The sequence below is a fragment of the Neovison vison genome, chromosome 2 (genome assembly GCF_020171115.1).
Source record: "Neovison vison isolate M4711 chromosome 2, ASM_NN_V1, whole genome shotgun sequence".
Lineage (NCBI taxonomy): Eukaryota > Metazoa > Chordata > Mammalia > Carnivora > Mustelidae > Neogale > Neogale vison.
This window is the reverse complement of record NC_058092.1, coordinates 97,217,973-97,245,639: the sequence shown is the minus strand read 5'-3', so window position 1 is coordinate 97,245,639 and position 27,667 is coordinate 97,217,973. Positions and strand designations below refer to the sequence as shown.

At 40.2% G+C, this 27,667-nt stretch overlaps 1 protein-coding gene and 1 non-coding gene across 2 annotated transcripts in view; one reads left to right on the top strand and one right to left on the bottom strand.

The window, feature by feature from the left end:
- The first annotated feature begins 3,695 nt into the window (after positions 1-3,695).
- LOC122900338 (monocarboxylate transporter 1-like) overlaps positions 3,696-27,667 on the top strand; it is a 38,144-nt gene continuing 14,172 nt past the window's right edge. The window contains exon 1 of the mRNA XM_044238934.1: positions 3,696-3,824. The gene's annotated coding sequence lies outside the window, so the exon portion shown is untranslated. The remainder of the gene's footprint in view (positions 3,825-27,667) is intronic.
- LOC122901551 lies at positions 10,798-10,903 on the bottom strand. Its single transcript, XR_006383560.1, has one exon. It is a non-coding gene; the product is annotated as a U6 spliceosomal RNA (small nuclear RNA).

The window sequence follows — 27,667 nt, the reverse complement described above, 5'->3', positions numbered from 1 at the left end:
TAGCCATTTACATATTTTCTTAGAAAATGTCTGTTCAAGTCCTTTGCTCATTTTTTAACTAGGCTGTTTTTATTACTGTGTTATCAGTGTTCTTTATGTATTTTGGATATTAGACCCTAATTAGCAAATATTTTCTTCCACTCTTTAAAAAAAGATTCTATTTTAAGATTTTATTATTGATTTATTTATTTTAGAGAGAGAGTGAGCATAAGCAGGAAGGGCAGAGGGAGAGAGAATCCTGAGCAGACTCTGTGCTGAGCGGAGCCCAACTTGGCCTTTATCTCATGACCCTGAGATCATGATTTGAGCTGAAACCAAGAGTCAGACTCTTAACTGACTGGGTCGCCCAGGTGCCCCAAAGATTTTATTATTTTTAAGTAATCTCTACACCCAACGTGGAGCTCAAACTTACAACTCTCAGATTAAGAGCTGCAGACTTCACCAACTGAGCCAGCTAGGTGCCTCTTTCACTTTTTTGATAATTAATTATCCTTTGATGCACAAAAGCTTTTAATTGTGATGAAATCAAATTTACATACTTTTTCTTTTGTTGATCTTCTTTCGGTGTTGTATCTAAGAATCCATCGCCAAATCCAAGATCCTTAAGATTTACCCCTGTTTTCTTCTAAGAATTCTATAGTTTAGTCTTTACTTTTGGGTTGTTGGTTAATCCATTTTGAGTTGATCTTTGTATGTACTATGAAGTCAGGTTGCAACATCATTCTTTTACATATGGATATCCAGTTGTCTCAGTACAATTTGTTGAAGAGAAATTCTTTTCCTATTGAATGATCTTGGCACCTTTTTAGAGAATCAATTGGTCCTATGTTCATGAGATTATTTCTGGACTCTCAATTCTATTCTATTTGTCTATAAATTTGTCCTTATGGTAGTATACTGTTTTGATCCCTGTGGCTTTGTAATAAATTTTGTAGTAAGGAAGTGTGAGTCCTCTGACTTCGTTCTTTTTCAATATTTTTATATTTTTCAATATTTTATGATTAAATATGGGGTCCTGTGCAATTCCATACAAATTTATTGATCATCTTTTCCACTTCTGCAAAACTTCTGTTGGAATTTTAATAGGGACTGTATTGAATCTGTAGATCACACACAGAGTAGTATTGCCATCTTAACAATATTAAGTCTTTCTATCATGAACACGGATGCCTTACCATTTATTTAGGTCTTCTTTAATTTTTTCCAGTAACATTTTGCAGTTTTCAGTGTATGGGTCTACTAACTTAATGTAGTAAGGAATTTGGCCTCATCTAAAAAGAGGTCTGGCCTTTATCCAAGCTCCTGGCAGGTGACTTCTAAAACCTTGCACCTTTCCAAGTGCTAGAGGAGTGTCTTTGTAATTCATGGTAGGTTCTCAGAGATCAACTTCAATAGTTTATGCTAATGAAACAACTCTAGGTGAGGGCTGGCAATGCCAGAAAGACCAATCATGTGATTGGAAAAGTAGGGCTTTCTTTGTGTCACATGATAACAGCCCAGCTACTGGGGTGGAGGTAGGTAGGGACCTGAGATTTGAGTTCAGTCAGCTGGGTGATGATTCATGTCAAGGAAGGAAGCCTCAATAAAATGCTGGGTACCAGGACTGGAGTGACTTTCTGTGGTGGCAAAACTCTTTGAATACTGTCACACATTGTCATAGCTGGGAGAGAGGATTAGAACGTTGAGTTCAGACCTCTTCCAGATTCTGCCCTACGCTCTTCATCTCTTGCCTGATTTCAATTTATCCTCAACCTGTGATAAACATGACCTTGAGTATGATAATTTCCATTGAGTTCTGTGAGTCTTGCTAGCAAATTAGCCTGAGGGTGGTTTTGGGAACCTCCAATTTGTGGCCAGTGAGGGTGGTCCTGGGGACCCTCAGGTTTACATAGAGCTGGTATCTAAAGCAAGGGCAGTTTGGGGACACTGTGTCTTCAGACTGTCCTCTTGCCTAAATGCTTTGCAAACTCCCTAGTTAAATTTAGCCCTAGGTATTTTAATCTTCTGGGTGCTGTTGTAAATGAAATTGTTTTCTTGATTTCTTTTTCCTTTTGTTTTTAACAAATACTTACTCAACACTTGCGATATGCTAGGCTCTGTCCCAATGCTTCACAAACACTAGTTTTATTTCCCTAACAACCCTAATTAGGTCCTTTGGTTTTTGAAAACTGGGCAGTCTGGCTCCTGAGTCCGAATTCTGAACCCACAACACTGCTGCTTTACAAGACGTCTTTGAGAAATCTCCTGGGAGTCACCCTATCCTATCTCTTCCCACTGCCATTATAAATTCACTCCTGAACCAGAGTCTCCCACTCTGTCTTCCTAACTTAACTTCCTAATTTAACAGTCAACCCTAAATGCTGCTGCTCCCTTAACAATCCTAAAGCACCAGTGTCCAGGTCCTGGCCACCACAATGACCTGAAGATCCTTCCTTCTCTGCATTTATCAAAGGCAGGGACGATTACTGCTCATAAGCAGTACTTGGCAGTAGATTCTACACTGTCTTCTCTGAACACTTTGAACTCCTACTGAAAACTTCGCTGTGCAACAGGAAGAGTGGGTGAGAGGAAAGCACTTGGGACCCCTGGGGACCAGATCCCCCAGACTCCACTCCGCAGCCTGTTTCCTCACTTGTGAAACAAAACCTTAAAGCCAACTCCTATGATTGTTTTGAGAATTAAGTGTGTGTGGTAGTGGGTGGGAGTGGAGGGGTTGGACAAGGTCCCAGAATGCAAGGAAGGCTCAGCAAATGTTGGCTCTTTTGTACCTCAGCCTCCTCAAAGAAATTGTAATTTCTTGGAAGGCAGGGGCCTGGATTTATACCTTTTCGGTATTTCTTAAAAATCAACATTATTTAAAATGACTTTAACTGGGGCACCTGGGTGGCTCAGTTGGTTGAGGGGCTGCCTTCAGCTCAGGTCACGATCCTAGAGTCTCAGGATCGAGTCCTGCATCTGGCTCAGGGACTCTGATTCTCCCTCTGACCCTCCCTGCCTCATGCACTCCCTCTCTCTCTCTCACTCAAATAAATAAAATCTGTTTAAAAAAAAAAAAAAAAAGACTTTAACTGGTATGCTTTGGTCTCTGGACTTCCTCAAGACATCAGTGACTCTTACCACAAAATCAGGCTCTGGAGCCTGACTTCAAAGGCTGGCTCCCGCTAGAAGCTTGACCTGTGGAAAATTGCTTAATCTCTCTGAGCCTCAGGTGCTCTCCTAGTGAAATGTAGTCCCCACCGCACAGGGTCATGAGGATTCCGGCCAAGTACTTAGCACATCATCCGTCTGCTAGCTTCTATTATATCCTGTCCCCAACATTCTGTGTCCATAAAAACTTGGCCTCTGCATTCTCATTTCTCCATGTTTCCAATTTACGCACCTCCCTGGGGCCCATACCGTCCAGCCTTCATCAGTTGCCGCAGGGGAGGCTCTGGGTCAGGCCCCCGGCGGGACGCCCCCTTGCCGGCTTTTTCCTCTTTGCCAGAGACTAAGTCCGGCACACGCGGACGTGAGGGCTAGGATGCGGGGTACTCGTGGCCGGGCAGGGGGTCGGCGCCACCCCGCACCCCCCTCCGCCCACCCCGGCCTCGTGGGGCTAGACAGGTGACCGCGCGCGCTTGGGAGGGAGGGGGCGGCCGAGCCGGTCGTGCCGGCCCCGCCTCCGCGCGCAAGCTCCGGCCGGCCCGGGTACAAGGCAGCGGCGCCCACCCCGCACACACTGCGCGGAGCTCTCCCACCCGGCGTGGGAGCCACGCGGCCCAGGGCAGCTCCGTCCCGCGCAGCCGCGTCCCTTGCACGCTTGGCGGCGCGAACCGCGCAGAACGGTTAGTTGGGTAACGGCCGGCGGCGGCGCTGGGCGCAGAGCGCGCGGTGCCCCTGCCGCCCTGGCGGGTGGGAGGGGGCCTGGGGAGCAGGCCTGCATGGGGGGAGGGGCGCCCGGGGGTGGGGGAGGCGGCGCGGCGGGGCGGGCCCAGAGCCTCAAGCGGGGATGCGGACAGGTGTGCGGCCCCGGGCTGGCGAGAGGAGGACCTGGGGGAAATCGCTTCATCTCTAGCGGGGATGCTTTTGTTCTGAAAGGAAAACGACCTTGGCTGTAAAATCAAATAGGGATGACAAACGTCCTGCCTCCAGGCTCTCTTGGCCAGATTGTGGCTCTGCGGCAGGTGGTTTGGGCGGGAGGTTTTTTGTTTTTTGTTTTAGGTTTTTTTTTTCATTTTTGGCGTTGGGGCATGCCACCTTTAACTTAATTTTTTTTTTTTTTTTGGTTAAGATTTTATTTATTCGTGAGAGCGAGCATGGGCGGGAAGAAGGGGCAGAGGGAGAGGGAGAAGAAGCAGGCTCCCTGCTTAAGGGGGTGGGGGGCTCAATTCCAGGACCCTAGGATCATGACCTGAGCCTAAGAGAGAGGCTTAACTAACTGGGCCACCCAGATGCCCCTTTAACCTTCTAATCTTTGAAGTCTTTATTTGGGCCTCTTTTTAAAGTAATGTCCATACCCAAAGTGGGATTTCAACTCAGAAAGCTAAGAGTCACATGCTCAAGACTGAGCCAATCAGGCATCCCTATTTGGTCCTCTTTTAATTTATCCTGATAAAATTCTCCCTGTTTTTGTTTCTCTGTGACTTTGCTCTGCCCACTGAAATTCCCTTTTCTTCTCAAATACTACCCATCCTGTTCTCCACTGTAATTTTTGTATTATGTGAATTTTTTTAAGTTTTATTTATTTTTTTTTTTAGAGAGAGAGAGAGAATAAGCAGGGGATGGGGAAGGGTCAGACTCCCCACTTAGCAGGGATCCCGATGTGGGGCTTGATCCCAGGACACCCAGATCATGACCTGAGTGGAAGGCAGTCGCTTAACTGACAGAGCCACCCAGGTGCCCTATGTGAATCTTTATTCTAGTTGCATTTTTGCTTACTTTCTCCTTATTGTAAGTTTTGTTAAGGTAGTAATTATCTTTTTGTTCGCATAGCACATAGTTGAATGGAATAGGTTTTGAGCAACTTTTTCGGTAATTATTATGACCCAGGGAGTATTTTTTTCTTGTGGATCCAGTTACATTAATTAGCCCCAAATAGTGTCTGGAGTGAACCACTCCAAGATGCAGGCCTTTGTCATGTCAATTGCAATAACCTGTTGGGAGCCCTTGACCCTCAGATTTGGGTTGCTCTACCTGCAAATTAGAAATGCACATGTTTACCCCCCACCCCCGCCTTGTTGTTACTGCAACATGCTGATTGTTGTAGTTTATGAGGTAGAAAACAAATGTGGCAGGGGAGCAGATTAACCATTTACCATTGGTTTTTTAGGGAAGTGAAAGAGATTGTTGAAATTATTGCAAGTGTAAGTATATTATATGGCTTATATTGTCAGAATTTTAAAACTCAAGTTTAACCGGTAATTGTATTTTGAGGTAACAAAACTTACTTCTTGACATTTTTAAAGATTTATTCATTTGAGAGAGAGAGAGAGAGAGAGTGCATGCAAGCCAGAGCATGAGCAGAGGAAGGGTCCAAGGGTAGAGGGAGAAGCAGACTCCCTACTGACCATGGAGTCCAACTCAGGGCTCCATCCCAGGACTCCAGGATCATGACCTGAGCTAAAGGCAGATACTTAACCGACTCAACCACCAGGCACACCATCTTTTTCTTTTTTTTAAAGATTTATTTAGAGCGTGCACACAGAGTGTGTGGGGGTGGGCAGGGGAGATGGAGAGAATCTCAAGCAGACTCCCCTCTGAGCATGGAACCCCCTGTGGGACTCCATCTCACTACCCTGAGATCATGACCTGAGCTGAAATCGAGTCAGTCACTCAACCAACTGAGCCACCCAGGCACCACCAATACTCAGTTTATTAGTGTTTGGTGGATTATTAGGTCCTCTACAAAAACAAAATAACTTCATTCCTTCTTCGAAGTAAGGCTCATATGTAGCAGTAATGATATTCATACCCATTCATGGAATATGAAGGATGTGTGCAAAAAAGAACCAGAAGGAGACAAATTTAAGGGTCTCATTTTGGGATGAGAACTTTCAGAGTGATGAATGAAACTTTAAAATTTGAGTCTGTGGTCTTTAGTTACCAAAACCTATGATTCATTTTTTTCATAGAACTATACACTATAAAACTGTTTTAAAAAACTATGAAGCTAATTATAGTGCTAAAAAAAATCTTTCTGTGACTACAGGTTCCTTTTTGTTTTTTGTTTTTTTCCAGTAAAGGAAAACAACTTTCTTTGTTGGCTTCCTCTTTGTGATGCATTTTCCCAACTTGGCCTCAAAAGAACTGTGTGAAGTGGATGCTAGAAGTGGTATATTAGCATTTCTATTCAAAAGGAGTAATGTAGATGACTATAACTACATATTTGTTATTTTAAAAGAGCCAGTACAGGAGCACCTGGGTGGCTCAGATAGTTAGGTGTCCAACTCTAGATTTCATGTTAGGTCATGATCTCAGGGTTGTGAGATTGAGCTCTGCATTGGGCTCTTTGCTCAGAAAGGAGTTTTCTTGAGAGTCTATCTTTCTCTCTTTCCATCCCAGCTTGTGTGTACTCTCTTTCTCTAAGAAAGAAAAAAAATAATAAATCTTAAAAAAAAAAAAAGAAAGAGAAAGAGCCAGTACATTTCTGCTTCATATCCTGGGATAAAATTAATTTGTATTAATTGAGATAGTACATTTAGGTTTTGATCTGTAGAGTCTACTTTTGATTGGTGCAGAAAACAGTATTTATAAATTGTATTCTAGGTTATAATCTGGAATTCTAAGCAAAACTCCCCCGTATAGTGTAAAAGACTGAAGGAATCGCTACTTTCCCTTTTTCACTACTCAGAGCCTGATGTCCTTTTTAAAGTGTGAAAAAAAAGGGGGGGCTGTATTTAAAAATCATGCCAAAATCAAATAACAAAAACAGGAATTTTTTAATTTGGCAAAATTGTGTTGAGTTCATGTCTGATTTGTGAATTTTTTGAATCCATAATTTTGCTTTGCATCCTCAAATTTATTCACTTTTTCTCTGAATCTGTTTTAAGATACTTAAATATGACACGGGAATAAAATTTTTGGTACACTGTTACTATTAAGACTGATGAATCAGTTCTTAGCGAACCAAAACTATGACTTTAAAAAAACAAATGGTGATACATCATAATTGACAAGGAAGCTCAAAGTTTAATCACATCCAGCATGATATGCATCCTATTAGCTATTCCAAGTGAACCCAAATGTATCAAGCAGCTCTATTGTGATTGTGTATGTGAATTTGAGCATAAATATTCATGGGGCGCCTGGCTGGCTCAGTCTGTAGAGCATGTGACTCTTGATCTCAGTGTTGTAAGTTTGTGCCCATGGTGGATGTAGAGATTGCTTAAAAATAAAATCTTTTAAAAAAATAAAAATTTGGGATGCCTGGGTGGCTCAGTTGGTTAAGCTGCTGCCTTCAGTTCAGGTCATGATCCCAGAGTCCTGGGATCGAGTGCCGCATCGGGCTCCTTGCTCAGCAGGGAGCCTGCTTCTCTCGCTGCCTCTGCCTGCCTCTCTGCCTGCTTGTGTGTACTCTCTCTCTCTGTCTCTGGCAAATAAATAAAAAATCTTTAAAAAATAAATAAATAAAATAAAATAAAAATTTAATGGGGGTGCCTGGGTGGCTCAGTGGGTTAAGGCCTTTACCTTCAGCTCAGGTCATGATTTCAGGGTCCTGGGATTGAGCCCCGCATTGGGCTCTCTGCTTGGTGGGAAACCTGCTTCCCCCTCTGTCTCTCTGCCCGCTCCTCTGCCTACTTGTGATCTCTGTCTGTCAAATTAAAATAAAAAAAGAAAACCCTCAAAAAAATAAAGATTTAAGTATAAATATTCTGAGATGAGTTAACCTTGTTTTTGTTGACTCTTAATTCAGAGGAAAAACTTGTAAAATTCATGCTCTGGAGCATTTCTATTTAATGTAGTCTTAGAACCCAGGTTGTTTCCTTTTGAACTGAGATGTTATAATTTCTATAATTCAAATGGAAATTTTAGTAAAGTTTGACTTGGAAATTTTTTTTAAAAGACTATTTATGAGGAGGAGGAGCAGAGGAAGGGAGAGGGAATCTCAAGCAGACTGCAGCTGAGCGCAGAGCCCAGTACAGGGCTTGATCTCATGACCCTGACATTGTAACCTGGGCCGAAACCAAGAGTCAGACACTCAACTGACTGAGCCACCCAGGACCCCCTGACTTGGGAATATTTTTGTAATCCTACCACTGGCATAGGTAGGTGAAATGCTCTAGGACAGGTCATCTTTAATTTCAAATGGTAGTGTAGTTTTAAGGTATTATTTTGCAAATTCTGTTTCATCTGTACCCTGAATTTAAAATGATCCCTACCCAGATGAGAAAGGGTGCCTCAGGACTTCTTTACCAATTCATCTTACACAGATTCCCTCTCCTTTATGAAATGAAAGCTACCTCACTCATCCCAGTTCTTATTCTGGTGCACTGCCCCACGGTATAAAAATCTCTGGGGACAGTCCAAACGAAGAGAAAAAGCCAGGCTGCACAGTCCCAGAGAGAGAAATACTGAAGGAAGCAGGACCATGTTTCACCCAGATACAAACTTCTACCTTATCTGTCTTCTATCAATCTTAGAACTTGAAAGAGATTAAGGGTTTTTTTTTTTAGATTTTTTTAATTTGTTTATTTGATAGACAGAAATCACAAGTAGGCAGAGAGGCAGGCAGAGAGAGAGGAGGAGGAAGCAAGCTACCTGCTGAGCAGAGAGCCCGATGCGGGACTCAATCCCAGGACCCCGAGGCCATGACCTCAGCCAAAGGCAGAGGCTTTAACCCACTGAGCCACCCAGGTGCCCCGGAAGAGATTAGTTTTTAATAAGAATGTTTATCAATTCACTGTTTTGAATTCAAATGAGGGTAGGTTTTTTCTGATAATAAGGACTGTTTAGTTAGGTGATAGAGTGGCCATTTTCCATAAGCAGAATGAATTAAGTGCCAAGGTTTTGACAATTTTACATTTAAAGCCTAACACAATGTACAATATGCCAGGAACTACAAACTTGCAATTATTAAACTTATACATTTTAATAGTCAAGGTATAAAGGGTACATATTTTCCAAAGTTCTTTTTGGGACAAAACAGTTGAAGATCACAGACTTGGGAGTCACTTGTACATACACCTTATTCCCTTCAAAGTAAATTTAGGACATTAGGTTAAGAGAACACAGAATGGCATAAATTAGGACTTTATATCATTCAGTATTTTGCTTGATTTTTTCCTGCCTTACATCAAGTGTGAACCTTATAAAAGACTGTAGTTGTGAAAGAAAATTGATTCGGCTGTCTAAAAAGACCCCTGCCAGCGCCTGGCTGGCTTAGTCATTAAGCGTCTTCCTTTGGCTGAGGTCGTGATCCCAGGGTCCTGGGATTGAACCCTGCACTGGGCTCCCTGCTCAGCAGGAAGCGTGCTTCTCCCTCCCCCACTCCCCCACTTGTGTTCCCTCTCTCGCTGTCTCTCTCTGTCAAATAAATAAATAAAATCTTTAAAAATAAAAAGAAATAAAAAGACTCTCTGCAAAGGATATTATGGGATACAATACTAAACAAAGACTTAATTGAAATGATATCTGTGTTAACAAAATTATAGGCATAGATAAGAATAAATCCAGAAACCCCAAAAAGCAAGCATGCTTGACATCCTTAAAAATAGTAAGAAAGCCAGTGTAGCTGGAGTGATATGAGCCGGAGGGACAAAGGTAGGAAATAAAGTAAGGAAAATGATATAGGGCTTTTGTGGCATTTGAAAACTGGTTTTCCATTCTTTCCATTCTGTGACTGGACCCCAGGCTTCAGAAGTAGGTGTGTGTACTATATCCAGGCAGTCAAGCCTTCCACAGTGATTAGCCCTGATTGAAACAAGCACTTACTCGAAGCTAATTATGTTGCTAGAGTGACCATTCTGGGAATTTGTTGACTAGAAGCTAGAATTGTTGTGGAGTGTGTAGGCTTAGAGTTACTGGTAGTCTTCTTGCTTCAATGAGTTGCAGGCCTAAGAGTGGAAACAACATAGAAGTACAAAGACAGAAATTCTGCTGACCACATCATTTGGTCCTTGGAGCAGGCTGTGTCAAAGTCTGAACCCCCACCTTAGATTGCTTGGTTACATGAATCTTAAGCATTTTTTTTTGTCCAAGTCAGACTGGATTATGTATTTGGTCACTTGCCAACCTAATTAATATAAACTAAGCAGAGAAATGGAGTCATTGAATCAAACTGAAAAGGAGTGAATGGCCTGTGAGAAAGGAAGAAAATCCAGAGAGAAGTCAAAGAAAGCATTTAAGACTGCATTTTCAATGGGTGTTGAATTAATGCTAAAGCAAGGACACGTGAAGTTTGTCAAACAAGGCCGGTGAAAGTATCCAGCACAAAAAATATCTGTCATCTGCCAGCAAATTACAAAGTCCTTGGAAGCAGGAACCATATTTTAATTTAAATTGCCTTTAGTAAATTAAATGGAGTCACTCAAATGTTTGAATTGCATTTACTCTATGCTATGCCTTGTATACGTGGGCTAGCATTTGGGAGATAAGCCTGGGACCAGCAGCAAAGGAAAGATAACCATAGCCCCCACATTAAGCCAGGGATCCTGGCACTAGCTAAAGTCATCCAGCCCCTTAACATTCCCTAGCTTCTGGGAGATGCATATTTCTTTCTGGAAGAACGTGCCCTCAGTTTGGGCCCTCAGGTTTCTCAGAGATTAAGGTCTACCACCTAAGCTCATAAACATACAAAAAGAACATGGGAAAAATCATTTTTTAATATGGGAATGCCTCATGAATTTGTGTGTTATCCTTGTGCGGGGACAATGATAATCTTCTCTCTATCTTCCAAAGTTAGTATATGTGCTTCTGAAGCGAGCACCAAATGGAAAAATTGAGAAACATATCATCATTAGGCGATTTCAATATACTTCTCTTCATTTACTGATACATGAAGCAGGAAACAGAAGACATAAAGATTTAGAAGATCTGAATAAAACAGAAGTTTGATTCAACAAATAAGCAATTCAAACCCAACAGCTAAAAACTGTACATTCAAGCATACATGGGATATTTTCAAATATCAACATACCAGCCCATAAACGCCAATCTCATCAAATATTGAAGAGTCAATTGCAACAACCATGTCATCTTACCACAATATTGTAAATCATAAGTCAGTAAAAACAAAATATATCCTTTGAATATTTGAAAAACTCTAACTGGCCTGTGTCAAAGAAGAAATCATAATGGGAATTTTTCAAACACTTGGGACAAACAATAGCAAAAATACTATCGTTAAAAATAGATAGTTGGCGGGGCGCCTGGGTGGCTCAGTGGGTTGAGCCGCTGCCTTCGGCTCAGGTCATGATCTCAGGGTCCTGGGATCGAGTCCCGCATCGGGCTCTCTGCTCAGCAGGGAGCCTGCTTCCTCCTCTCTCTCTGCCTGCCTCTCTGCCTACTTGTGACCTCTCTCTGTCAAATAAATAAAATCTTGAAAAAAAAAAATAGATAGTTGGGGCCCCTGGGTGTCATGGTCATTTACGTGTCTGAATCTTGGTTTTCACTCGTGATCTTAGGGTTATGAGATTGGGCCCCACATTGGGCTCTCTGGCCCCACACCCCATTTTCTCTCCCCTCCACCCCACACACTCTCTCTCTTTCTCTAAAATAAATAAGTAAATCTTTAAAAGGTAGATAGTGGCACCTGGGTGGCTCAGTCAGTTAAGCAGCTGCCTTTGGCTGCCATGATCTCAGGGTCCTGGGATTGAGCCCTGCATCAGGCTTCATGCTCAGGGGGAGTCTGCTTTTCCCTCTCCCTCTGCCTCCCCCCAGCTTGTGCGAGCATGCAAGCACGCGCTCTCTCTCTCTCGCTTTCTCAAATCTTAAACAAAAAATAGTATACAGTAGTAGCAGAAATCAATGAAAAAGGGGGTGGGAGAACAATTAAAAAGTCAATAAAGCTGAGAATGGTATATATATATATTTTTGAAGTGAGCTCTATGCCAAACTTGGGTTTGAATTTACAAACCCAAGACAAAAGATTCCCATACTAAACTGAGACTGTTCTTTGAAGAAAACTGATAAAATAGATATAGTCCTAAGATTAATGGGGGAAAGAAGATCCATATATCAATGATGAGGGGAATATAGCTACAAACCAATAAGGAGATTAAAATATAAAAATTCTGTGCCTATAAATTTGAAAACCTGGAGAAAATGGAAGAAGTTATAGAAAAATATGAAGACCGATTCAGAATGCCATAGTAGGAATGAAGAGAGACCAAAATTGTTAAGGAAATTGAAGTAGAAGTTTTGAAATATTCCCAGAAGAAAATACAATGTCTAGGTGTTTTTAGAAGTAAATTCTATCAGTCTCAAGGAATAGATCATTCTAATCTTACATAATCTCTTCCTGAGATGAGGAAAAAGAACATTTGTGACTGTAATATAATATTGATAATGAAAATCAGAAAAGGACAATATGATAAGGGAAAATTATGTTTTCAAATCATTTATGGACACAGTAAAAAAAAATCCAAACTAAATATTAGCAAATTTAATTTAGAAATGTGTTAAAAAAATAATATATTGTGACCAAGTTGGGAATATCCTAGGAATTCAAGGTGGTTTAACATATAAAAATATATTAATGTTATTAACTATTTTTACAGGTGAAAGAAGAAATGTCATGTGAGGGCATTTTTTAGGAAGCAGGCTTCCTGCTGAGCAAGGAGCCTGATGTGGGGCCGGATCCCGGCATCTTGGGATCATGACCTGAGCCAAAGGGAGACACTGAACTGGGCCACCCAAGTATCCCTGAAATAAATTCTTAATGAGCTAGGAATAAACTTACTATATCTGATATTGTATCTACCAAACCCTGGAGTAAATACTTTTCTTGATGATGAAACATTGTATATATTACCTTGAAAATCACAAAATAAGGGGGCACCTGAGTGACTCAGTGGGTTAAGCCTCTGCCTTCAGCTCAGGTCATAATCTCAGGGTCCTGGGATCGAGCCCCACATCGTGCTCTCTGTCTGCCTCTCCGCCTGCCTCTCTGCCTACTTGTGATCTACCTTTCTCTGTCAAATAAGTAAAAAAATAAAATCTTTTAAAAAACAAACAAACAAAACCAAAATAAGGCCTGAATTGTGGCACCTCAAACTTATGTCATATGTTGAAATCCTAACCCCCAGTACCTCAGAATATGAATATATTTGGATATAGAGCTTTTAAGGACTTAATTATGGTAAAATGATGTTATATGGGTAGGCCCTAATCCAACATGACTAGTATCCTTATAATAAAAGGAGAGAGGGGTGCCTGGATAGCTCAGTCATTTAAGTTTCTGATTTGGGCTCAGATCATGATCTCAGGGTCCTGGGATCGAGTTCTACTGAGGATGGAGCTTGCTTCTCCCTCTCCATCTGCCCCTACCCACACTTGTGCTCTCTCTCTCCAAATAAAATCTTAAAAAGAAAAAAAAGGAGACACCAGACCTTGCACACATACAGATATAACAATGTGAATAGGAAGTAATAGGGCAGTCATCTACAAACCAAGGACAGAGGCCTCAGAAGAAACCAAACCTGCTGACACTTGATCTTGGACTTCTCACCTCCAGAAGTATAAGAAAATAAATTTCTGTTGTTTAAGCCACTCAGTCTATGGTATTATATTATGGCAGCCTTAGTAACATTACCACTTTTATCTAATATTGTAATGGATAGTGAACCCATCACAATAAGATAGGGAAAAAAGGTGTGAGACTTAGAAAGGAGGAATCCAAACTTAATCCACCCAGGGGTCCTGGGTGGCTTAGTCAGTTGGGTGTCTGACTCTTGATTGTGGCTTGGGTCATGATCTTGGGGTTGTGAGATCGAGCCCCAAGTCAAATTCGGCACTCAGCAGGGAGTCTGCTTTAGATTCTCTCTCTCTCCCTCTCCCTCAAGATTAAATAAATCTTGGGGAAAAAAATCCCAGGTAATATGATTTTCAGTGTAGAAAACCTTAAAGAATAAGTTAAGTATTAAAAATAATAAAATGTTTGCAAATTTTTCAAATTAAAGATCAATATACAAAAATAAGTTGTGGTACTTCTGGAATGATGGAGTGAAGCCCTCTAAAGATCCACTCTTTCATAAAAGCAATGAGAACATTAGCAAAAATTACTAAAATCAACTTTTAACACCTAAAATTAACCAAAGGCTTATAATAACCCAACAAAAATGTATACAAGAAAATAGCTGAATCTAAACAAAAAACAGCAAAATTTGTGGTATTTAAACATGACCTGTTGCCATCCTTCTTTTCCAAATTCCCTAAAATTATTAAAAACAGGGACCCCTGGGTGGCTCAGTTGGTTAAGTGGCTACCTTTGGCTCGAGTCATGATCCCAGGATCCTGAGATTGAGTCCCGCATTGGGCTCCTTGCTCAGCGGGGAGCCTGCCTCTTCCTCTGCCTGCTGTTCCCCCTGCTTGTGCTCTCTCTTTCTCTCTCTGACAAGGTCTTTAAAAAAAAAAAAAAGATTAAAAACAAATAATTTCATGATCACGGTAACCATGCACGGTAACGAGCAGCCTAGTAGCCTCTGGGGGGCAGGATGGGTTGGAACCCTCTAAAAAGCCCCATTCTCAGAGAATTGTCATTATTTAACATGTATGGCATTCCCTGTTAACCCCCAATTAGAGGGCTTATCTTTATTTGACATGTTTCAGAGTGTGCTCAGTGTGAACAGCCTTTTCCCCAGGACATTTGCTGGAAAGAATCGGAGGCAATCATTTAGCATCTAAGCTGCCTGAGTTGGGAAAACAACTGGGGCAAACAAAAAGCTGACCAAACACTTAAAAGGAAAATCTTGGGAATAAGATATCCATAGGGGATGTTGAGGTGCTCTGACATAATCCCAGGACTCTAGAAGGTCATGCACATGTATAAGATTATACCCATGCTCATGAAGGGCTGAATTTCCCACCACTGCCTGACTTTGTAAGCTCTGTATAAGCAGGAACTAAAGACCAAGACAGAGGTGTAAGCTGTCTGCTCGAGAGTTGAAAACATGCCCCACCACACACATAATGCCCTTTGACAATGCCTAGGTGATATCCTGATTCAAGGCATTTCAGGAAGTCTTTGTCCAGTTGTTGACTTACCACTAAGCTAAACTGAGCAGAGATTTCAGTGGTCACAGAAAACAAAACAAATAAAAAAACAAACAAAAACCCCCAAACTACAAAGTTCACAGACTTTGTTCAGGAAGTCATTAAACAGAAGGCAATAGCAGCATCATTAACACAAACCACAAACAGTAGTTACAACTCACCCTGGGGTGGTGGGGAGGGCAGAGAAGGAATCTGATTCTCAGAGCTGCCACATATATTATATAAAATGTCCAGTTATCTAAAACAAAAACAAAAATATGAGACATGAAGGATATAGGAAGCATGGTCTATACACAGGAAGAAAAGTCATTCAGTAGAAACTATCCCTCAGGAAGGCCAGATGTTGGACTTACTAGACAAAATCTTTAAATTAGCTATTAATAATATGTTTCAGTAATTACAGAAAACCATGTCAGAGAATGGAAACAAAGTATAAGAACAATGTCTTACCAAATAGAGAGTATCAATCAATAAAGAGAAATTATGAAAAAGAACCAGATAGAAGTTTGGAGCTGAAAAGTACCGTAAGAAAGAAATATTCACAAGAGAGCCCCATAAACTGACTTGAGCTGGAAGACTAAAGATTCAGTGAACTTAAACATAGGTCAGATTAGATTATCAAGTCAAAGAAAAAAAAAAGAGACTGAAGAACCATGAATAGAACCCTAGAGATCTATGGAACATCAGCTGTACAAACAAAGGAACCTCAGAAGAAAAGGAGAGAAAGGGGCAGGAAAAAACTTTTGAAGAAATAATGGTCAACATTTCTGCAAATTTGATGAAAAATAATCTACACACCCAAGAAGTTTCACAAACTCTAAGTAGAATAAACTCACAGAACAACAAAGAGACACAATCTTCCAAAAGTTAAAGACAAAGAAGTTTGAAAGTAGCAAGAGAGAAGAAACTCATCACAAATGATTCTCAATAAAATTAACAGTTAGTTTTGGGGTGCCTGAGTGGCTCAGTTGGTTAAGTGGCTGCATTTGGCTCAGGCCATGATCTCAGGGTCTGGATCAAGTCCCACATCCGGCTCCTTGCTCAGTGGGGAGCCTTCTTCTCTCTTTGCTTCTGCCTGCTATTTTGCCTGCTTGTGAGCTCTCTCTCTCTCTCTCTCTGTCTCTAACAAATAAATAAAATCTTAAAAGAAAAAGATTAACAGCTAGTTTTTTTTAAAAAAAGATATTTATTTTTATTTGAGAGAGAGTGAGCAAGCACACACAAGTGGGGAGGGTTGCAAAAGGAGAGGGAGCTGAACAGGGAGTCTGACACAGGGCTTGATCCCAGGACCCTGGGATCATGGCCTGAGCCAAAATCAGTTGCTTAACTGCCTGAGCTGCCCAGGTGCCCCTAATAGCTAGTTTTTTATTAGAAACCGTGGAAGCCAGGGGCATCTGGATGGCTCAGTCAGTTGGCCATTTTATTCTTGATTTCAGTTCTGGCCATGATCTCAGGGTCATGGGATCAAGTCCCGAGTCAGGCTCCATACTCAGCATAGAGTTTGCTAGAGATTCTCTTTCTCTCCCTCCTCCCTCTGCCTCTCTCCCTCACTCATGCTCATGTTCTCTCTCTCTCTCTCTCTCTCTCTCTCTCTCTCTCCAAAAAAGAAAAAAAAAAAAGAAAAGAAAAGAAAGAAAAAAGAAGAAAGTCAGAAACCATGGAAACCAGAAGACAGTGTGATGGAATATTTAAAGTGCTAAAAGAAAAAAACTGTCAACCAAGAATGCTATATCCAGTAATACTATCCTTCAAAATAAAGAAGAGGGTAAAACATTCCCAGATAAGCAAAAACTGAGTGAATTAATTGCCTGCCATCCTGCACTACAAAAAGTACCAAAAGGTGTCCTTTAGGTTGCACTGAAAGGACACTGGACAGTAACTCAAATCCACATGAAGAAATACAGACCAGCAGTAAAGGTAAATATATAGGTAAATATAAAAGAGAGTATAAAGGAATTTTTTATTTGTAACTTTTTTTCTTCTACCTGATTTGAAAGACAATATATAAAGCAATAATCATAAAACTGTTTATGGGCTTACAATGTATAAAGATGTAATTTGTGTATTAATAGTACCATAAAAATGAGGGCTGTATAGGAACACAGTTTTTGTATGCTATTGCAATTAAGTTGGTATTAATCCTCACTAGATTGTTTTAGATTAAGAATTAATTGCTGGATGCCTGGGTGGCACAGTCAGTTAAGTGTCTGACTCTTGATTTTGCTGTGGTCATGAACTCATGGGTTATGAGAATGAGCCCTTTGAGGGGCTCTGTGCTCAGCAGGAAATCTGCTTGGGGTTCTCTGTCTCCCTCTTCCTCTGCCCCTCCCCTCTGCACGTGCCCACTCTCTCTCACACACATACAAATAAATTTAAAAAAAGATATTAATTATAATCCACAAGACAACCACTAAGAGAATAACAAAAATATGGTGATGTAAACAAGGTAATTAAAGGGGTACACTAAAAATATCTATATGACACTAAAGAAGATTGTGATGGAGAAAGAGAGTAATAAAAAAGACATTAGACATAGAGAAAACAAATAGAAAAATGGCAGACTTAAATCCTATCTTATCAGTAATTACAGCAAATGTCTTCTTTGGAGAAATGTCTTTTCATGTCTTCTGCCCATTTTTCAATTAGATTGTTTGGGTTTTTTTGATGTGAGTTGTGTAAGTTTTTTATACATTTTAGATACTAACTCTTTATTAGACATGTCACTTGCATATATCTTCTCCTATTCAGTGGGTTGTCTTTGTTTTGTTGGTTGTTTCCTTTGCTGTGCAGAAGCTTTTTATTCTGATGTAGTCTTTATAGTTTATGTTTGCCTTTGTTTCTCTTGCCTTAGGAGATACCTAGAAAAATGTTGCCAGGCAGATGTCAGAGGAATTACTGCCTGTGCTCTCTTTTAGGATTTTTATGATTTCAAGTCTCACATTAGGTCCTTACTCCATTTTGAGTTTATTTTTGTGTATGGTATAAGAAAATGGTCCAGTTTCATTCTTTCATATGTAGCTCTCCAGCTTTCCCAGCACCGTTTGTTGAAGAGACTTTTTCTCATTGTATATTCTTGCCTCCTTTGTTGTAGATTAACTGGCCATATAATCATGAATTTTTTCTGGGCTTTCTATTCTGTTCCATTAATCTTTGTCTGTTTCATACTGTTTTGATTACTATAGCCTAGTAATATAACTTGAAATCTGGGATTGATACCTCCAGGTTTGTTCTTCTTTTTCAAGGTTGCTATGGCTATTTTGGGGTCTTTTGTGGTTCCATACAAATTTTAAGATTACTTGTTCTAGTTCTGTGAAAAATTTTGTTGACATTTTGGTAGGGATTGCATTAGATCTGTAGGTTGTTTTGTGTAGTATAGACATTTTAACAATATTCTTCCAGTCCATGACTATGGACTATATTTCAATTTGTTTCTGTCATCTTTACTTTCCTTCATCAATGTCTTATACTTTTCAGTGTACAGGTCTTTCACCTCCTTGGTTAAGGTTATTCCTAGATATTTTATTGTTTTTGGTGCAAATTGTAAATGGGCAGAATTTTTTATTTTTTTAAATGACCTGACTATATGTTACAAGATATATGCACTTTAGATTCAAAGACATAGACTGGTTTAAAGTAAAGAGATGAGGTGTGCTTGAGTGGCTCAGTCAGATAACTGTCTGCCTTTGGCTTAGGTCATGATTTCAGGGTCCTGTGATGTGGATCGGGTCAAGATTTCAGGGCTGTGGGATCAAGCCCCCAAATCAGGCTCTGCACTGGCTGTGGAGTCTACTTAAGATTCTCTCTCTTGGGGTGCCTGGGTGGCTCAGTCAGTTAAGCATCTTCAGCTCATGATCTCAGGATCCTGGGATGGAGTCCTACGTCAGACACACTGTTCAGTGGGGAGTCTGCTTCTCTCTCTCTCTCTGCTCCTCCCCTCTGCTTGTGCACTCTCTCTCTCTCTCAAATAAATAAATAGTATCTTAAAAAACAAAATACCAGGTGGTGGGTATTATAGAGGGCACAGCTTGCATGGAGCACTGGGTGTGGTGAAAAAATAATGAATACTGTTTTTCTGAAAATAAATAAATTGGAAAACAAAACAAAACAAAAAAAAAACAAACAAAAAAGATTCTCTCTCTACCTTTCCTTCTCCCCCTCCCCAACCTGTCCTCTCAAAAAAAAAAAAAAGAACATCTCAATAACTTAAACTTTTACCTTAAGAAACTTAAAAAAGAACAACTAAATGCAAAAAATACAGAATAAAGGAAATAGTAAAGATTAGAAAATAAATAAATGAACTAGAAAGTACAAAAACAACAGAGAAAATCAATGAAACCGAAAGATGGCTCTTTGAAAAGCTCAAAAAAAGTGACACTCTTAGCTAAACTACATAGGAAAAAAAAAAAAAAAAGAAGAATCAAATTATTAAAACCAGAAATGAAAGAGGGTACCTTATGTGTAATGAAGAATTAACCTCACCTGTAGAGAGATCTTGCCTTTGCCATTGGCAACTGTGATTCCATCTTTAGGCCTCTGGAAATTCCTGCCTACTAGGGGTTTCATTGTTTGCCCAGGGCCTTTGGCTGTATTGGATCATTTCCAAACTTCAAAGGAGCTAAAGGCTAAAGGAATTAGCCTACTCTATGGGAAGAGCTGAGACTAATGTTCAACCATGTGCGTGTTATATGGCCAAGGCCCATTGAAAAGTCTGGACACTAAAGATTTGGGTGAGCTTCTTTGGTTGGTAATACTCCATTGTCACACATTGTGTCTAGGAAGAGTTAATGCTATCCATGACCATGGGAAGAGATGATCAGAAGCTCTGCATTTGCATCTTTCCCAGACTCTGCCCTCTCTATCTCTTCTATGGTTAACTTTATCCTGTGTCCTTTCCTTGTAATAAGTCATCAATATAATAGTTTTTGGTGAGTTATGTTGAGTCCTTCCACTAAATTATCAAGCCTGAGAGTGTTTTTAGAAACACTTCCACTTTTCCCACACTAAATTTACCATTGGTGTTAAAAGTGAGGGCAGTCTTGTGAGGACTGTTCCCAGTTGACTAAGCTCTCTGTATATCTTTACTGACCTTACAGAAATAAAAAGGATTGGAAGGAAATACTATGAACATGCTAACAAATTAGAAAACCTAAACAAAATTAATAAATTTCTAGAAAGCAAAACTATCAAATGACTCAAGTAAATTTGAATGTATCTTTTTTTTTTAAAGATTTTATTTATTTGACAGACAGAGATCACAAGTAGGCAGAGAGGCAGGCAGAGAGAAAGAGGGAAGCAGGCTCCCTGCTGAGCAGAGAGCCCAATGTGGGGCTCTATCCCAGGACCCTGGGATCATGACCTGAGCCGAAGACAGAGGCTTTAACCCACTGAGCCACCCAGGTGCCCCTGAATGTATCTTTTATAATTGAAAAGATCGAAGTAGTCATAGAAAAAAAAAAACAACAAAGAAAACTCAAAGCCCAGATGGCCTCACTAATAAATTTTATGAAACAATTAGAGAAAAATTAACACTAATCCTTTACAAACACTTTCAGAAAGTAGTAGAGGAGGGGACACTTCCTAACTTGTTCTTTGAAGTTCTTTGAAGCATTATGCCGATACCAAAACCAAAGATGTCACAAGAAAACTACAGAAGACTATCCTTTATTAATAAAGATATAAAAATTCTCAACAAAATATGAATAAACTGAATACAGCAACACATACAATGGGTTATGTACCATGACATGCTGAGATTTTATCTTAGGAGCTTGAGAAAGTCATATGTTGTTCCACATACGAAAATCAATATATCAAACCACATTAATGGAATAAAGACCAAAAACCACATGATCATCTTAATAGACTTATAACAATGCATCTGATATAATCCAATACCCTTTCATGATAAAAACACTCAACAAGGGTGCCTGGGTGGCTCAGTTGGTTAAGCGACTGCCTTCAGCTCCGGTCATGATCCTGGAGTCCTGGGATTGAGTCCCGCATCAGGCTCCCAGCTCCATGGGGAGTCTGCTTCTCCCTCTGACCTTCTCCACTCTCATGCTCTCTCTCACTCTCTCTCTCTCTCAAATAAATAAATAAAATCTTAAAAAAAAAAAAAAAGACCTCAACAATTAGAAATAGAACGAAACTCCCCAAACTCAATAAAGGGCATCAACAAAAAACTATAACTAACATCATACTTAATGGTGAACTACCAAAATCTTTCCCTCTAAGGTCAGAAATAAGACAAGGATGTCCATTCTTGCTACTTCTATTTAATGCCAAACTGGAGGTTTTATCCAGGCCAACTAGGCAATGAAAAAAAAAGCATTCCGATTGTAAAGGAAGATGTAAAACTATCACAGATGGCATGATCTTTAAAAAAAATTTTTATTTGTTAGAGTGAGCAAGAGAGTACACAAGCTGGGGGGCTGGGGTGGGTGGCAGTGGGGAGAGGCAGAGGGAGAAGCAGACTCCACACTGAGCAGAGAGCCCACCTCAGGGCTGGATCCCAACTCGGGGCTGGATCCCACAGCCCTAGGATCATGACTTGAGCCTTAAGGCAGATACTTAACCAAATAAGCCATCCAGGCAACCCACAGATGGTATGATCTTATAAACATGAGTATTAGAAGTAATAAATGAGTTAAACAAGTTTGTAAGATGAAAGATTAATATACAAAAACCAACTATATTACAATACACTACCTATTAAAAAGCCAAAGGTAAAACTAAGAAAATAATTCACTTTATAATATCATCAAAAATAATAAATTATTCAGGAATAAATTTAAACAAGGAGGTTTAAGACATATACAATGAAACCTACAAAATATAGCTAAAAGAAGTCCTAAATAACCTGAAAAGTTTCCTGTGTTCTGGACCAGAAGACTTAATATTGTTAAGATGGCATTATTCCCCATGTCTGTCTACAGATTCAACATAGTCCTCAAAATCTCAGTTTCTTTTTTTTTTGCAGAAGTTGACAACAGATCCTAAAATTTATATAGATATGTAAGGACTCAGAATCATCAAAACTACCTTGGAAAAGAAGAAAAGTGGAGGACTCATGATTCTTCAATTCAAAACTCAGTATAAAGCTACAGTAATTAAGACTTTGTGGTACTGCCAGAAGGCAAGATGTATAGATTACTAGCATAGAAAGGAGAGTCTAGAAATAAACCCATATATCAATGGTCCACTGATTTTCAGCAAGGGAGCCCAGACCATCCAATGGGGAAATAATAGTCTTTTCAACAAATTGTGCTGGAATAACTGAATATCCTTATGCTAGAGAATGAATTCAGACCCCTATCTCAATAAAGCTCCTATCCCTACCCGACAGATATTAACTCAAAATGGATCAGACCTAAATGTAAGAGCTACAACTATAACCTCTTAGAAGAAAACTTAGAGATTTAGTAGTAAATCTCTGTGACCTTGGATTAGGCAATGGTCTCTTAGATATGACACCAAAGCACAAGCAACAAAAGAGAAAATACATAGGAGTTCACTAAAATGTTTGTGTTTTAAAAGGCACCACAAAAAAAAGAGTGAAAAGACAATGCAATGAATGGGAAAAATATTTACAATTCATTTATCTGACAGGCAACTTGTATCTCGAGTACAGGGGTACTTTGTTTTATTATGCTTTGCTTTATGATCTTTGCATGTATTGTGTATTTTTACAAATTGAAGTTTTGGTTTTTTTTTTTAAAGATTTTATTTATTTATTTGACAGACAGGATCACAAGTAGGCAGAGAAGCAGAAAGAGAGAGGCGGAAGCAGGCTCCCTGCTGAGCAGAGAGCCCGATGCGAGGCTCGATCCCAGTACCCTGGGATCATGACCTGAGCCAGGCAGAGGCTTTAACCCACTGAGCCACCCAGGCGCCCCCACAAATTGAAGGCTTATGGCAACCTTGAGTCAAGCAAGTCTATCAGTGCCATTTTTTCCAACAGCATTAGCTCACTTCATGTTTCTGTGTCACGTTTTGATAATTCACACAATATTTTAAACTTTAATATTATTATATTTGTTAAGATGATCTATGATCAGTAATCATTGTTGTTACTATAATAATTGTTTTGGGGTGCCACAAACCAAACCCACAGAAAACAGTGAACTTAATCGATAAATGTTATGTCTTTTATGACTGCTCCACCAACCGGCGGTTCCCTCCACTCTCTCCCTCCTCAAGCCTCCATATTCCCTGAGACACGGCAATATTACAATTAGGCCACATAATAACCCAACAAGGGTCTCTAAGTGTCCAAGCAAAAGGAAGATTCGAACATCTCTCACTTCAATCAAAAGATAGACATGCTGAAGTTTAGTGAGGAAGTTACGTGGAAAGTCATAATTGGCCAAAAGTTAGGCCTCTTATTCCAGACAGCTGAGTTGTGAATGAAGGGAAAGTTCTTGAAGGAAATTAAATGTGCTACTCCAGTGAATGGACAAATGATAAGAAAGTGAAACAGCCTTATTTCTGATATGGAGAAAGTTTTAATGATCTGGATAGGAGACCAAACCAGCCACAACATTCTCTTAAGCCAAAGCCTGACCCAGAGCAAGGCCCTACTCTTGTCAATTCCGTGAAGGCTGAGAGAGGTGAGGAAGCTGCAGAAGGCAAGCTGGAGGCTCGCAGAGTTTGGTTCATGAGGTTGAAGGAAAGAAGCCGTCTCCATAACAGAAAAGCGCAAGGCGAAGCAGCAGGTGCTGATGTAGAAGCTGCAGCAAGTTCTCCAGAAGATCCAGCTCAGATCATGAATGAAGGTGATCGTGCAAAAAACAGATGGTCAGTGCAGGCAAAACAGTGTCCTCCTGGAAGATACTATCTAGGTCTTTCATCACTAGAGGGAAGAAGTCAGTGCCTGGCTTCCAAGCCTCAAGGGAAAGGCTGACTCTCTGGATAGGGACTAATGCAGCTGGTCACTTTGAGGAAGCCAGTGCTCATTTGCCCTTCTGAAAACCCTGGGGCCCAGAAGAACTCTGCTTAATCTCTTCCGCCTGTGCTCTGTAAATGGAACAACAAAGCCGGGACGACAGCACATCTGCTTACACCATGGTTTACTGAATATTTTAAGTCCACTGTTGAGACCTATTGCTCATTAAAAAAAAGAGAGAGAGAGAGAGATTCCTTTTAAAATATTACTCTCATTCACAATACACCTTGTCACCATAGAGTTCTGATGGAAATGTACTATGAGATTAATATCATTTTCATGCCTGCTAACAAGCATCCATTCTCCAGCCCATAGATCAAGGAGTCATTTCGACTTTCGACGGTCATCATTTAAGACATACATTTCATAAAGTGTTTGCTGCCATAAATAGTGATTCCTTTGATGGATCTAGGCAAAGTAAATTTAAAAACTCTGCAAAGGATTCACCATTCTATTTTTTTTTAAGATTTATTTTTTAGGGGGGAGAGAGAACACATGCATGAGTGGGGTGAAGGGCAGACAAAGAGGGAGAGGGAGAGGATCTCAAGCAGACACCTAGTTGAGTGCAGAGTCCAACACAGGCTGGATCCCAGGACCCTGGGATCATGACCTGAGCCGAAGGCAGACACTTAACCGATTGAGCTGCCCGGGCACCCCAGGATTCACTATTCTAGATGCCACTAAGAACATCTGTGATTCATGAGAAGAGGTCACAGTATCAACATTAAAAGGAGTTTGGAGAAAGTGAAATCCAGCCCTCATGGACGACTTTGAGGGGTTCAAGACTTCAGTGGAGGAAGTAGCAGATGTGGGAACAGCGAGTTCCCATGTGAAGACTGTTGAAATGACAAAGGAGGATTTAGAATAAGACAAGAACTTCATTGACCCAGCCCAGCAGGGTTTGGGAGCGTTCCTCTAGTTTTGAAAGAATTCCCATTGCAGGTCAAATACTATCAAACAGCATCACATGCTGCAAATTGTTCATGAAAGGAAGAGTCAACCAATGTGGCAAACTTCACTCTCGTCTTACATGAAGATGTTTCTGCAGCCACCGCAGCCTTCAGCAACCACCACCCTGCTTGTCAGCAGCCATCAGACTCCAGGCAAGACCCTCCACCAGCAAAAAGATTGTGCTAACCGAAAACCCAGATGATGGTTAGCAATTTTCTAACAATGAAGGTTTTTATTTTTTATTATTTTTTTTAAAGATTTTATTTATTTATTTGAGAGAGACAGACAGTGAGAGAGAGCACGAGCGAGGAGAAGGTCAGAGAGCGAAGCAGACTCCCCATGGAGCTGGGAGCCTGATGCGGGACTCGATCCCAGGACTCCAGGATCACGCCCTGAGCCGAAGGTAGTCGTCCAACCAACTGAGCCACCCAGGCGTCCCACAATGAAGGTTTTTAAAAAAAAAAAAAGATTTTATTTATTTGACAGACAGAGATCACAAGTAGGCAGAGAGGCAGGCAGAGAGAGAGGGAGAAGCAGGTTCCCTGCTGAGCAGAGAGCTTGATGTGGGGCTGGATCCCAGGACCCTGGGATCATGACCTGAGCTGAAGGCAGAGGCTTTAACCCACTGAGTCACACAGGCGTCCCTGAAGTTTTTTTTTTTGTTTTTGTTTTTGTTTTTTTAAGATTTTGTATTTATTTGTCAGAGAGAGAGAAAGAGCAAGTGAGCACAGGCAGGGAGAGTAGAGGGAGAGGGAGAAAAGCAGGCTCCCCGCTAAGCTGAGAGCCTGTTGTGAGACTTGATCCCAGGGCCCTGGCATCATAACCTGAGCCCAAGACAGATGTTGAACCGACTGAGCCACCCAGGTGTCCCAACAATCAAGTTTTTTGTTTTTTTTTAAACAATGAAGTATTTTTGAGTTAAGATGTATACATTGTCTTTCTAGCATAATGGTATTGCACACTTAATAGACACTATAGTGTATGGGGCGCCTGGGTGGCTCAGTGGGTTAAGCCACTGCCTTCAGCTCAGGTCATGATCTCAGGATCCTGGGATCGAGTCCCGCATCGGGCTCTCTGCTCAGCAGGGAGCCTGCTTCCTCCTCTCTCTCTCTGCCTGCCTCTCTGCCTACTTGTGATCTCTGTCTGTCAAATAAATAAATAAAATCTTAAAAAAAAATAGACACTATAGTGTAAACACAACTTGTATATGCACAATTTTGAAACCAAATTTTTGAAACAAAATTTTTTGAAAATTCTTGAAACCAAAATTTATTTAACTTGCTTTATTGCAATATTTGCTTTATTTCAGTGGTCTGGAACTGAACCTGCAATATCTCTGAGGTATGCCTGTATATACAGAACTCTTACCACCAAATGGTTAAAAAAAATCTAATAGAAAAAATAGGTAAAGAATTTGAATAGCCATTTCGCCAAAGACATTTGGAGAAACTCATCTCCAAAGACAAAGAAAGAAGTCATTTCTCCAAAGACCTAAAAAAGTCAAAATAATGATAAGTTACTACTTCACACACATTAGGATGGTTAAAAGTCATAAGGAAACATCACAAATGTTGGTGATGATATTGAAAAATTGGAACCTTCTTACATTGCTGGTGGAACTGTAAAGTGGTACAGCCACTTTGCAAAAGTTTGGCAGTTTCTCAAAATGTTAGGCAGAATTACCAAGTGACCTAGCATTTCTACTAAGTATTCACCCAAAAGAATCAAAAAGTTGTCCACACAAAAACCTGCACACAAAATTTCATAGTAGTATTATTTATAATAGCCCCAAAGCTGAAAGAACTTTTTTTTTTTTTAAGAATTTATTTATTTATTTGACAGAAACAGAGCCATCACAAGTAGGCAGAGAGGCAGGCAGAGAGAGGGGGAAGGAGGCTCCCTGCTGAGCAGAGAGCCTGATGCGGGCCTCGATCCCAGGACCCTGAGATCATGACCCAAGCCAAAGGCAGAGACTTAACCCACTGAGCCACCCAGGCGCCCCAGAAAGAACTTTTCTTTTGAAAATTGCTATATGTCTAGTGAGTTATGGGATATTAGTAGGTCCTTCCTGAAATTTTTAAGCCTATAAATTCTAGAGAACAGAAAAATCAGATGAGTATGGCAGAATATATTTTGGGAAAGGAGCAAAATTATAAAGGAAGTACCTAGATGTGAAGCTTTTTTAGTGTGTGCATTGTGAATTTTGCACACAGGTAAGTTAAGTGAATTACTTAAATTACTGACATCTATTATTAGAACAGGTATAATATAATATAATAATATTATTATATATTATTAGTATATAATAATTATTATTGGTATTAATAGTTTTTAATATATTATTATTATAAGCTTGAAGAAGCAGTATATTTGTTGCAAAGGATTGAAAAGGATTTTGGTGTATGATTCAAGTAGTGGTGATTTTTCAATTTTAAGCCTATGCAACTTTAAGCTTATGCAAAGAAATGACTCTTGGATTTTTTTTTTACTGTGTTCACAGAGTGCAGGTAACACTGAAAATAATTCCAGTTATTTATAACGTAAGTGCAAGGGATTTTATGGAAGTGCTTTATATTGACCTAC